This window comes from Lutra lutra, chromosome 8 (genome assembly GCF_902655055.1).
Source record: "Lutra lutra chromosome 8, mLutLut1.2, whole genome shotgun sequence".
Classification (NCBI taxonomy): Eukaryota; Metazoa; Chordata; class Mammalia; order Carnivora; family Mustelidae; genus Lutra; species Lutra lutra.
The window spans coordinates 21,187,675-21,201,131 of NC_062285.1; the positions used below are offsets into that span (position 1 = coordinate 21,187,675).

Below are 13,457 nucleotides of genomic sequence, written 5' to 3' on the forward strand. Positions count from 1 at the left end.
AATATTGTTCTGGCATTTTGGAATATATGATCTGCCACAGCTGCTTTGATGATCCAAGAGGGTACCAGGAGAAATGTTAAACTGCATCTTTAGGAGTTAGCTTTTGTCTAAATCTTGACCCTTTGTTAATCTTGCAAAATCCTTGAATCATGCATTTCTGAGGTTTTCTAGTGGTTCCTATTTGTACCTTTATACTGTTGTACTGGTTCTTGATGGAAATTAAAGGAAAAAACTGAAACTCTCATTTTAAAATCCATGAAGAGACATAAATCACCACTGGAAGTGAAAAAAAAAATATGATTAATCACAAGGAAATCACTAACTAAAATAAAACAAAAAGATAACATTTTTCTGCCCAATTAGCTCAAAAATGACAAAGTCAGCAAGGACTATGCCAACTGCTGGTAGGCATGGGTATTACTTATCTATTGATGTGTAACAAAATATCCTAAAATATAATGAAACAACAAATACTTATTATCCTACACAGTTTCTGAGGGTCAAGCATCAAGTAGTGGCTTAGCTACTTGGCAGTTCTGGCTCAAGAGATCTCAGGAGGTGGTCATCAAGGTGCTGGCCAGGGTTGCAGTCATCCAAAGGCTGGGTGGGCCTAGAGGATGCTTGAGAGATGGCACATTGATATAATTGCTGGCTAGAGGTCTCCGGTCCTTGCTGGCTCTTGGGATGGAGCATCAGTTTCTCACTACAAAACCTCTTCTTGGGGCTGCTTAAGTGTTCCCATGGCATGGCACCTGGCTCCTTCAGAGCATGTGAGCCAAGAGGGAGCAAGGCAGATACCACAATGTCTTTTCTGACTAACCTTCCTTTCCATAATATCATATTGGTTTACCCAGGTCAACCCTATTCATTATGGAAGGGACTATCCAAGGGCATAAATACCAGGAGGGAGGTATTGGAATAATCACCAATAAATGGGTATAACCACACTAGATAGCAATGTTATAATATGTATCAACATACTAAAAAATGTTTCATAGCCCAAAGATGGTTTTCAAAGGATATTAGTTGCAGAAATGATTAAATAAGTAAATAACCCAGTAGTTCCAGTCCTATGAATCAACTCTACAGAATTAATAAGATAGCGATGATAAAGATTTATCAAGATGTTTATTAATGCATTATTTGCAACATGGATGAAGTAGAAATAAACTAAATATCCAAGCAGATTCATTAAATGAATTATATCTTGATTTTTTCTGTTATTAAAAATTAAATTTTCAAAGAATTTTAATGAGATGCTTCTGATAGAACATTAGATGAAAAATGCACAAAGAAAATAAAACAATAATTAAATATGATCCAAATCAGTTGCATTCATATGTGAAAATAAAGAATACTGGAAGGAATACAACAGAGTAAACAAAAGTTATTTCCAGGTTGCATGTTATAGAGTTTTTTTTCTTTCTTCTACGTCTCTATACCTTCAAATTATCTATATTGCACTTATATTATTTTTATAATCAGAAATATTATTTTTTGATTCTAACTTATTGCTCTTCTCATGCACTTTATACTCACCAGGTCATGTAGCCCCATATAACCTTGACGATAAGGTCATAGCTAAATTTTTGCACTTTTCTATTTAATAATTTAATGTTATGCACATGCAGAAATGAACTATATTCTTAAGATCTACAATCACTAGAAAGTCAGCAATATATATAGCAACTTAGACTATTTTTTGGTTCCTCTAAATCTGGGCCAGTTTTTATTTCTGTGTCACAAAATTATCTATTCTGCAAAATACTTCTATTTAAATCCTAGAAATCATTGTTTGAGTAAATATACAATGAATACCATTTGGAAATAAACACATTTTTTGTTTTGTTTTTTCTTTCTTTCCTTATGCTAGGTAATTCTAGTGACTTTAGACTCTACAAATAATCAGTTTAGCATCTGACCTCAAAGCAATTCTGAAGGTCATCTTGCCTGTTCTATCTGCCTGTGATAGAGACCCTGAAGTCTTCCACGCAGAAAATAAAACCTTTTACAAATGATTTATTAAAACATGTAACCCTGCAGGGAAATGGAATAATTTGACTCTATAAGGTAAGATAAGCAAAACTTAAATGACCAACAGAACTTACAAAACAAAACAAAACAAAAAGAGCAGGGGTGGGGAGGGAGAGAATGCAGGGATGCAGGGGAGGGCAGAGTGAGGAGAGAGAATCTCAAGCGGACTCCCTGCCCAGCCTGGAGCCCTTTGCAGGGCAGGATCCCACGACCCTGAGATAACAACCTGAGCCAAAACCAAGAGTCAGACGCTCAACTGACTATGCCACCCAGGTGCTCCCAAAGCAAATTTTTAAAAGTCCTGGAAAGAAAAGGCTTTTTTTCTGAAAGACCAGCCTTTCTTATCAAAAGTCTTTTATATCTTTGTCCTCCCTTGCAAATAACAACAAATATATGAAAGAACTTGAACCTTTGCTCTGGAATGTCCATCATGTCCAAATATCTCAATACAGCAAATGAAAAATTCAGTTTTCTTAAAAATGAGACCTATCATATTCCATTACGTATTAATAAGGTCATTTTTTGTTTTTCTCCTTTTTCCGAGATTTTATTTATTTATTTTAGAGAGATAGTGACAGAGAGCAGGAGTGGAGAGGAAAGGGAGAAGCAGGCTCCCCGCTGAGCAGGGAGCCAGATGTCAGACTCGATCCCAGGACCCTGGGATTGTGACCTGAGCCAAAGGCAGATGCTTAACCAACTGAGTCACCCAGGCGTCCCATTTTTGGTTTTTCTTTAAAAATTAAAGTCAACGCATTCATGTGGAAAGAAATAAATACATTCCTGCTGTACTTCCTTGTTGAAATAAAATATGTTTCAAACTAAATACCAAGTTAAAAGAAATAGTTTGGACAAGACCAATGAAATGTTCATTTTGAGGTCTTTAATATCTTATCTGTTCCATCATTAAGCTCAGAACAAGTCCAATCAAATATGACATTAATTAAAATGCCCTATATTTCCATTATTTTTGATTAGTTATTAGTATAAAATTGTTAGCATTTTTATGAAACAGCTTAAAAATGTACCCCCAACGAAGGTGCAAACCACATATTTAATAACAGATGTCAAGTGTGAGATTGTCCTCGCTTTAGAAGTACAATGCACCACTTAAATAAAGAGTAAGAGCCAGAGAAGTCGTAAAAAACGTTTTTCTCCATGGGTTTTTTCTATCTTCAGACATAAGGACTGAGGCCTCAGATTACAGTAAATCCTAAGGCAGGCTATTTATTGTTGAATTAGTAAGTTACCCAAAAGCTTTTTGGCAAATTGCTCACCTTATAAAGGGAAATGTGTGGGTTTTGCTACGTAACCCAAAATCAACCTAACATGTATAGAAGTCTTCATTTGCATTCTGCATAGAGTAAGAATCAACTATTTACATTTTCAATTGTGTTTCTGAAAAACACCTCAAAAAAACACATTTACATCTAAAAAAATATAAATGTCTATCATTTTGGAGGCATTGGAATAAGCAGATTTAAGATATCTTTACCCTTTGAAAGACAAATCAAAGGAAGACATTTAAAAATGTATCTCCCATCATTCCATTTTAAACATGCATTATCTACCCTTAACTCAAATGATACGCCATGTTGAATGTTACTAAAAGCTATCCAAGGGACAGAGATGTTGCTGCTTGTCTTCACATACAATATAGAATTTCCAAATACTATGTACATTTCTTCGTAAATACCCCTTTACCCATCCCAAAGGCAATGGGATTTAGCAGCCAAGAGCACAGACTGTGTAGTCAAGTTGCCTGGTGGGATCCAGGCTGTTATGTGCCATGAGAAGGTTACATGACCTCTTGTTCAGTTTCCTCATCTATAAAAATGGGGATTATTATAATAGTACATACCACATAGTTTCTGCAAGGAGTAAATGAGTAATAGAATAAAAGACTTAGAAATGTGTTTGCCACATCCTAGTGGATCTGTGTTAGCTATTATTTTTTTCTGATCATTTCTGTTCTTGCTGTCACAACTTTAATTAATAAAGAATATTTATGTTCCCCAGATTGCTTTATCATCCCATCAACCTCTCTCCTTGCCTTCTCTGTTCTCCAAGTCTAACATACTTTTTTAAAATTGTGGTATAGTCGAGATATGGCATTATACTAGAATCATATGTACAATGTAATGATTCAGTGTATGTATACATTGAAAAATGATCACCACATTTAAGTCTATTTGCCATCTGCCATCGTACAAGGTTACATCTTTTTTCCTTGTAATGGGGACACTTTGGATTTACTTGCTTAGCAACTTTCAAATTTGCAATACAGGCACATATTACATGGAGTACGGGGTGTGGTGCATAAACAATGAATTTTGGAGCACTGAAAAAAAAATAAAATAAAATGAAAAAAAATTGTGATATGATATTATTGACTATAGCCTCCTGGTATACATTATATCTCCATGACTTATTTTTTTATTTTCATTTTTTAATTTTTTTTAAGTTGGCTCCACGAGAACCATGGAGCCAAACATGGGGCTTTGAACTCATGAACCTGAGATCAAGGCCTGAGCTGAGATCAAGAGTCCAATGCTTAACTGACTGAGCCACCCAAGCCCCTGAGACTTATTTATTTTACAACTGGAAGTTAGTACCTCTTCACCTCCTTATTTTCAAGAAATTAGCAAATAAATGTACCTACTCACAAGTGCTGTGCTCAAATAATTGTGATTTCCAGTTTTCTCCAGAATAAAGAGCAAATATCTTATCTTCATCGCCTCCCACAATTTGCCCATAACATGATGTGCCAGCGTTATCTTTCCCCATCTGCCATCCAAGGAGAGACAGCCTCACTACCTTCCTTCAACCTCTGAGACTCTCGGTGTTTCTCCTTTTAAAATGTCTTCCCAAGCCCCAGTCTATCTACCACGCTCCCATTCATTCTTTAAAGCCACTGAAGTCTCAGTCCATTCACAAAAACTTCCTGTCTTACCATGAAGCCACAGTGTCCTGACCTGCTATGGACACATAAATACTAAAATTTCTTATCTGGGATGCTCGTTGGAGTCCTTTGTCCTGCATTTCCCCACATTTCAGTATTTCAAGGTGTAATTCCCATGTAAACATAAGGCATTTTACGTTTACATTTTAGCATTCCTCCCAAGCAATTAGCCTGCTTCTCTGAGGATCAGAATGTGTTTTACTCATCTTTTATTAGAGCTACAGCCAAGCACATAACAAACACTACATGGAATTGATTTGAATATTTATGATCCCTGTCTAGGCCAACATTAGCATATTAGCATCTTGTAACTGACAAAAAAGGGGGTGGGTAGGGACGCCTGGGTGGCTCAGTTGGTTAAGCAGCTGCCTTCGGCTCAGGTCATGATCCCAGCGTCCTGGGATCAAGTCCCACATCGGGCTCCTTGTTTGGCGGGGAGCCTGCTTCTCCCTCTGCCTCTGCCTGCCATTCTGTCTGCCTGTGCTCGCTCGCTCTCCTCTCTGACAAATAAATAAAATCTTTAAAAAAAAAAAAAAGGGGGGGGTAACTCTGCGGGAAAACTCATAAAAAAGTGCACAAAATTCTCGAGTAGATTACCCAATGTTTGTATCTGGGGCAAGAGGAACCTATTAGAGCAAATGCGCAACTTTGAGCCCTAACAGCTGTCTTATTGTCCCAAAGGGAATTCCTAATGGTCTGGATTTCACCTGGTCGAGTTTTACCAATCCTGCCATAGGTGTGAGACTGTGACTAATTCTACTGTATTGTTATCAAATGATTAGCGTGTCTGACTTTTTTTTTCTTTCCATTAAGTGGGTCATGTTGGGTTGAGCAGATGAGCCATGTGGGAATTGGGATCCTGGAAGTTCTAGGTTTCATATGTGCCCGATCCCCAGGCCTGGCAGGACATTGGGGTGAGCCCTGGTTTCCTAGAATGTGTTCAGACTATACCAAAAAGGTAAATGGCCACTACCAACAAGAGTATTTTTGTAATTGAGAGGCCTAATGGTGGAGTTTATAAAAAGGATAGATTTTTTTTTTTAATCGTTATTGCAAAATACATTTGTTAAGCCACAGTTACCATCTACCTTTCCAAACAACCAGTGTATCCATATCCCTTCGTAGAAGGCTTTGGAGCCATCATTTCGATTGTATATATTTCAGTAATATATATCAACATTGCCCCACTTTACTACTTTTAGCATTCGGTTTCTCTTCTTCACTACTGTTCTGTTTTATTTTCCTACTGACCATTTATAATCCCTTTAAGTCCTCAACTCCCTCTGAAGTCTGAAATGAGGGGCACCTTGGTGGGTCAGTTAAGTGTCTGTCTTTGGCTCAGGTCATGATCCCACAGTCCTGGGACTCCCTTGTTGGGCTCCCTGCTCCTCAGGGATCCTGCTTATCCCTCTGCCCCTTATCCTGCTCACACTCTCCTCTCTGTCTCTCCCTCTCTCTTTCAAATAAATAAATAAAATCTTTAATAAATAAAGTCTTAAATGATAACTTATTTCTGGAACAATCTCCATCCAGGGAAGACCCAGATATAACTTGAGGTATGGGACTATGTCTGCCAGCTGGCCATTATGTGGGACTTAGGAGGACACTCACCTAAGAGGAGACAGAAGGAGGCGTGCAGGGAGTAAGAGTAGGGCCATGAGTCTCAGGGGAAGGGTAAGTCATCCACACCATGTGAGAAGATCTCATCTCAGTGAGATGTTGACAATCTACAAGGCGTGTAGACCACCAGGCGATGCAGAAACCACGAGAGTCATCATCGTTAAGTCTGATCACTCCAGGAGATTCATGCAAGGGGATCAAGAGTAGGATTCCAGCCCCTTTCTGTAAGTGGACCTGGACACTGGCACCGTGCCAGAACATCATTCAATTCCGTGAGCATCCAGCTACAGGAAGTTTGCAGGAAGCACCCACTTTTTCACTGACCAAAATCGGGCAGCAGCCTGGCCACTCACAGCACACATTCAAGGGGAGCCACCTGAGTGATGTTCATCCTCAAACACCACCACCAAAATTGCCTTGTGCTTTTGCCCTGTGCTTTTGTGTAAGCTATCTGCAATGCCTAGGATTCTAAACTTCACTCCTTAAATTAGGAAAACTGCACTTACCGTTTCATGTCAAGTCAACCTTCTCCCTCCCCATCATGGATAAGAGGTCCCTCCTCTGTGCCCTAGTCATAATCATAGTATAATAGAATTATATATTTATCACCTTAATAGACTGAGGGTTTCTTGAGGTCAGAAACTATATATATTTTTTTCATCTCTATGTCTCCAGGATTGCCTTACTGATGTTGCTGAGCAAATACACAAATAAAAGAAAAAAAGGGTGAGCACGTTCCTGAGCATTTGTGGTTTTGACAGAGACACAACTGATGATTACTGAAGCCTGCTGGCACTGAGGGCTTTGGTGAGTTCGAGGAACCGATGGTGTGGAATTAGGGAATTCCGCCCTCTCACTGAGCCTGAACAAGAGGCAGAGCTGCCTCCAGACACCAGCGCACCCATAAGAAACACAAGGAAGGCACCAGAAAGATACAAGTGCTGATTCCACCTCTAACAATAATACTTCTCAGGGAACTAAAATATCTTTACTTCCTGCCTCCAACCAGAGTCAAGGAATGAGTAATTGCACACCACTGGTATTTCTCATTAAGGCATTTTACAGGGGAATGGACTTTTCTGCTTAGGAAATAAGCCCTTTAGGGAAATGACTACAACCATATGCTGTATGGCAGAAAGCACGTTATCACCGTGAAGATAATAGCAATGCCACCTCTAAGGCTAGTGATAAGAAGTTAGCTTAAACTTTCCTGAGAGAACTGAGATTAAAGAAAAGAATAATTACAGTATTTCAGGGTAAATCTGTTCCACAGGTTTGAATAAGAGAAAGAGAAAAAAATCTCGACTCAAGCCTCTGTAGTCAATGATTTCAAGTGCACCGGGGGTGTTTTATCCTTAACAATGAGTTTATTCTCACACAATGCATAGGGCTATAGAAAAATGGTTAATGTTTTATAAGGAAGAGAAGGGAAGGCTGCTATCAACAAGCCAAGGTTCTGATTCTTTCTTCCTTACTGGTTTGCTCAAACAATGTTTCTTAGCGATCATGCTTAGGAATGTCTCATTCAACTCCCCAACCACAGAAAGTATCACCCCTTTTGTGTTTCAAATGTCAGCTGTCAGACCATTTCAGAGAAATTAACAAGGTTAGCAATACCGTCAAGCCTAAATAATAGAAATGAATTAATGATATTATTAGACCTTATAATTCGCATGTATCTCACTTTTCCATGAATGAAGAAATAATTTTTTAAGTCTAGTATTATAACGTAGGACATAAAGATTGAATAGCAATGCAAAAAAATGAAACTGAACTACCTTATTATACCATACACAAAAATAGACTCAAAATGGATAAAAATCTAAATGTAAGCTGAAACCATAAAACTCCTAAAAATATATATATATAAGCAGTCATCTCTTGGACATCAGCCTTAGCAGCTTTTTTCTGGGCATGTCTCCTCAAGCAAGGGAAACAAAAGTAAAAATAAACTATCGGGACTATAACAAACCAAAAAGCTTTTGCACAGCAAAGGAAACCACCCACAAAACAAAAAGGCAACCAACTGAATGGGAGGAGATATTTGTAAATTATATATCTGATAAGGGGTTAATATCCAAAATATACAAGGAATTCATACAATTTAACATCAAAAAAAAAAAAAAAAAAGTCTGAGTAGGAAGAGAGCAGAGAACCTGAACAGACATTTTTCCAAGGAAGACATCCAGAAGGCCAACAGACACATAAAAAGATATTCAACATCACTCACCATTGGGGAAATGCAAATCAAGACCACGATGATTTATCACCTCACACTTGTCAGAATGGTTAGAATCAAAAAGACAAGAAATAACAAATGTTGGTGAGGATGTGGTAAAAAGGGAATCCTCAAGGATTGTTGGATGGAATGTAAATTGGTGCAGCCACTGTAAAAAAGAATATGGAGTTTTCTCAAAAAATTAAAAACAGAAATACCACACAATCCAGTAATCCGCTACTGGGTATTTACCCAAAGAAAACAAAAACACCAATTTGAAAAGATAGATGTGCCCTTACACTTACTGCAGTATTATTTACGATAGCCAAGATATGGAAGCAACCTAAGTGTCCATCAATAAATGAATGGATTAGGAAGATGTGAGATAGATCTATTTATATAATGGAATATTACTCAGCCATAAAGAAGAATAAGCTCTTGCCATTCATGACAACATGGATGGAACTAGACAGTATCACACTAAGTGAAATAAGTGAGACACAGAAAGGCAAATACGATATGATTTTACTTACATGTGAAATTTAAAAAACAAAACAAAGGAGGGATGCCTGGGTGGCTCAGTCCATTGAACATCTGACTCTTGCTTTTTTTTTTTTTAAGATTTTTTTATTTATTTATTTGACAGACAGAGATAACAAGTAGGCAGAGAGGCAGGCAGAGAGAGAGGGAAGCAGGCTCCCCGCTGAGCACAGAGCCCGATGCGGGACTCGATCCCAGGACCCTGAGTTCATGACCTGAGTCAAAGATAGAGGCTTTAACCCACTGAGCCACCCAGGCACCCTGATTCCTGCTTTTGATCAGGTCATGATCTCGTGGGCATGAAATCAAGCCCAGTGTCAGGCTCCACACTCAGCGGGGAGTCTACTTGAAGATTCTCTCTCCCTGCTCCTCCCCTTACTGTCTCTTTCTCAAAACAAAACAAAACAAAAAAAAAATCTTTTAAAAAGAATCTTTCAAAAAAATGAGCAGGGGTGCCTGGGTGGCTCAGTTGGTTGGGCGACTGCCTTCAGCTCAGGTCATGATCTTGGAGTCCCAGGATCGAGTTCCACATCAGGCTCCCTGCTCTGCAGGGAGTCTGCTTCTCCCTCTGACCCACCCCCTCTCTCATGCTGTCTCTCTCTCTCATTCTCTCTCTCAAATAATAAATAAAATCTTAAAAATAAAAAAAAATGAGCAAGCAAACACACACATGCAAAACTAGAAAGGACTCTGAGAAACAGATTGAGGCTTTGGAGGGGAGGGGTGTGGGGGGCTAGGTGAGCCTGGTGGTGGGAATTAAGGAGGGCACATATTGAATGGAGCACTGGGTGTGATGCATAAACAATGAATCCTGGAACACTGAAAAAAAAAAAAAAAAAAAAAAACCTAGAAACAATCTTATAAGTAGAGAATAAACTCCTGGTTGCCAGAGGAGAGGAGCCTGGGAGGGGAAGGATGGGCAAAATGGGTGAAGGGGATTAAAGAATACAAACTTCCAGTTATTAAATAGTTTCAGGTATAAAAATTATAGCACAGGAATATAGTCAATAATACTGAAATGACATTGTAGGGTGAAAGGTGATAACTACAATTACCGTAGTGAGTACTATATGATGAATGGATTTGCCCAGTCACTATGTAGGACACCTGAAACTAATATAACATTGTATGTCAACTATACTTCAGTTTAAAAAAAGAACCAATAGCAGAGTCTAAAGGCAATACACATTCTTCATTTCCAATTTAAAACAGTCCCTAAGTAAAATAGACATATGTGTGTCCTTTGATTAGAACAAAACTAATTCTAGCATTGTTATTCTGTTTTACAGATTAGAAAGTTTAGGCTCAGAATCATGAAGCAAGATGTTCAAAGTCATATAATTCATATACAGTAGAACTTAGATTTAAACTTTTGTCCTTTGAATTAATGAGATGAAGGTAAATGGGGATTCTGATAGATGCATAAATCACCTTTTATTTGACTACAGGCATTATTCAAATTCTCCAGAATCTTTTCCTTCAAAATAAATAAGAATACGATTTATCATAAGTGTGAAAAGTGACATAAACAAAGTTCCCCAAATGATATGGAAAAGCAAATACGTTTAAAGAAAGACTTTGCAACAACAGCAACAACAAAAATTAGTATGTCCCTTTGGACAATATTTTCTGAACTGTGCTCTACAGGACAATAGTTTTTCAGGATTTTTAGAGATATTATATGGGAGAAAAAAATGTTTCAACAAAACTCAGTTGCATTTCCATACAGTAACAATGAGCAATCCAAAAAGGAAATTAAGAATGCCATTCCAATCGCTTCTCGGCCTTTTGGCTAAGATCAAGTGAAGAATGCCATTCCAGCATTGGGGAAGATATGTACTATGGTGAGTGCTATGAAGTGTGTAAACCTGGTGATTCACAGACCTGTACCCCTGGGGCTAATAATATATTATATGTTAATAAAAAAATTAAAATTTTTTAAAAAAGAATCCCATTCCACTTAAAATAGCAACAAATTGTGTTTTAACTAGCCTTATTCTAGTAATCATTTCATAATATATACATCTATCAAATCATCACTTAGTACACCTTAAACATACACAACAGTGTATGTTTGCTTTTGACTCAGGTCATGATCTCATGGGCGTGACATCAAGCCCAGCCTCAGGCTCCATGCTCAGCAGGGAGTCTACTTGAAGATTCTCTCTCCCTGCTCTCCCTGAGAGATTCTCTCTCCCCCAATTATATATCAATAAATCTGGAGAAGAAAGTTAAAAATAAAAAATAATATGGCATCACAAAAGAATTAAATAGTAAGAAATCCATCAAGGAGGAAAAGAATGAAAACTACAAGATGTTGCTGTAAGAATTAAAGAAGACACCAGTAAATGGAAAGACATTCATGTTTATGGATTGGAAAACTTAATATCATTAAGATATCAATACTACACAAAAGGATCTACATACACAACAAAATCCCTATCAAAATCCCAAAGACATCTTTTTTTTTTTTTTTTTTTTTTTTGCAGAAATAGAAAATTCCATCTTAAAATTCATTGAACATCTCAAGGGACCCTGAACAGCCAAAACAATTTTGGGGGGAAAAAAAGGAACAAATTTAGAAGTTTCACACTTGCTGATTTCAACACTTTCTACCAATGCTATAGCGATCCAAGCTCTGGTGCTGTCATCAAGACAGACATTATTCTAGTGCAACAGAAGAGAGAGCCCAGAAGCAAACCCTCCCATAAGTGCTCACATAATTTTGACAAGGATTCCAGGACATTCAGTGAGGAAAGGGCAGTCATTTCAACAAGCATTGCTGGGAAAACTGGGTATCTACATGCCAAAGAATAAAGTTGGACCCCTACTTGATACTGTATTCAAAAATTAACTTAAGGGACGCCTGGGTGGCTCAGTTGGTTAAGCAGCTGCCTTCGGCTCAGGTCATGATCCCAGCGTCCTGGGATCGAGTCCCACATTGGGCTCCTTGCTTGGCGGGGAGCCTGCTTCTCCCTCTGCCTCTGCCTGCCATTCTGTCTGCCTGTGCTCGCTCGCTCTCCTCTCTCTCTGACAAATAAATAAAATCTTAAAAAAAAAAAAAAAAAAAAAAAAAAATTAACTTAAAATGGATTAAAGAGCTGCTTCTCCTGGAACACTTTGTATCTCACTAAATGACAATCTCATCTTCCCATTTGCTCACACCAGATGCCTCAGTCATCCTTGTCTTCTCAATGTCACACTACGTGCTCAATCCAACAGAAGACCTATCATTTATCCTTCTAAATATATCCTGATTCTGACCACTTCCATTATCTCAAAGATACAGTTACCGTCTCTGCATAAAATCGCTCTCTAGTTTCCCTTTTTTCTTCTCATCTTTATTTGCCACACCGCAGGGTGATTCCTTTAAAGCAAACCCAAGCATATCTCTCATCTGGTGAAAACCCTGTAATGGATTCTTATCTCATCCTATGTAAAAGCCAAAGTCACTAAAGTGGTCTAAAAGTCCTACACCCTCCATACCCTGCACCCACACACACAACATTTTGAAGTCATTGTATGGAAGTCTCCTCCTCATCCACTCTGCCCTAGCACACCGGCTTTGTTTCTTCCCCCAGACAATACCCAGAATGTTCCACCTCAACACCTGGACACTTGCTATGTTTCCACCTAGAAGTCCTTCCACATACCTGCAAGCTTGTCCTCTCCTGTCTTCAGATCATGATTCTGGTTTTTCCGACCTTCTATGACCACCTAATATGAAACAGATCTGGGGGTGCCTGGGTAGCTCAGTCAGTAGAGGATGTGATTCTTGATCCGAGGGTAGCGAGTTTGAGCCCCATGTGAAGCATGCAGCCTACTAAAAATAAAAAGGAAATAAATAAAACAAGTCTGCCTATAGTGTTCTTAGCTTACTTTTGCTTTTCCTGTGCAAGCTGAAATTTTAAATTTTGTATATGTATATGTTTACTTGTTTAGCATTTATCTCACTCCGCTAGACTACAAGCTGCATTAGAATGGGGACTTTGTCTTGTTCAGTATGATATCCCCCAGACTACAGCATGCCACATGTAAAACCTCAAAGAATACTGCTATGAATATGAATATTATTATAATGTGAGT

General features: G+C 38.2%; 1 long non-coding RNA gene across 1 annotated transcript; it reads right to left on the bottom strand.

The window, feature by feature from the left end:
* Positions 1-3: 3 nt before the first annotated feature.
* LOC125107160 (uncharacterized) lies at positions 4-13,179 on the bottom strand. The gene is made up of 3 exons (XR_007129474.1): positions 13,025-13,179; positions 487-620; positions 4-276 (listed from the first exon to the last, which is right to left on the bottom strand). It is a non-coding gene; the product is annotated as an uncharacterized LOC125107160 (long non-coding RNA).
* Positions 13,180-13,457: the final 278 nt, after the last annotated feature.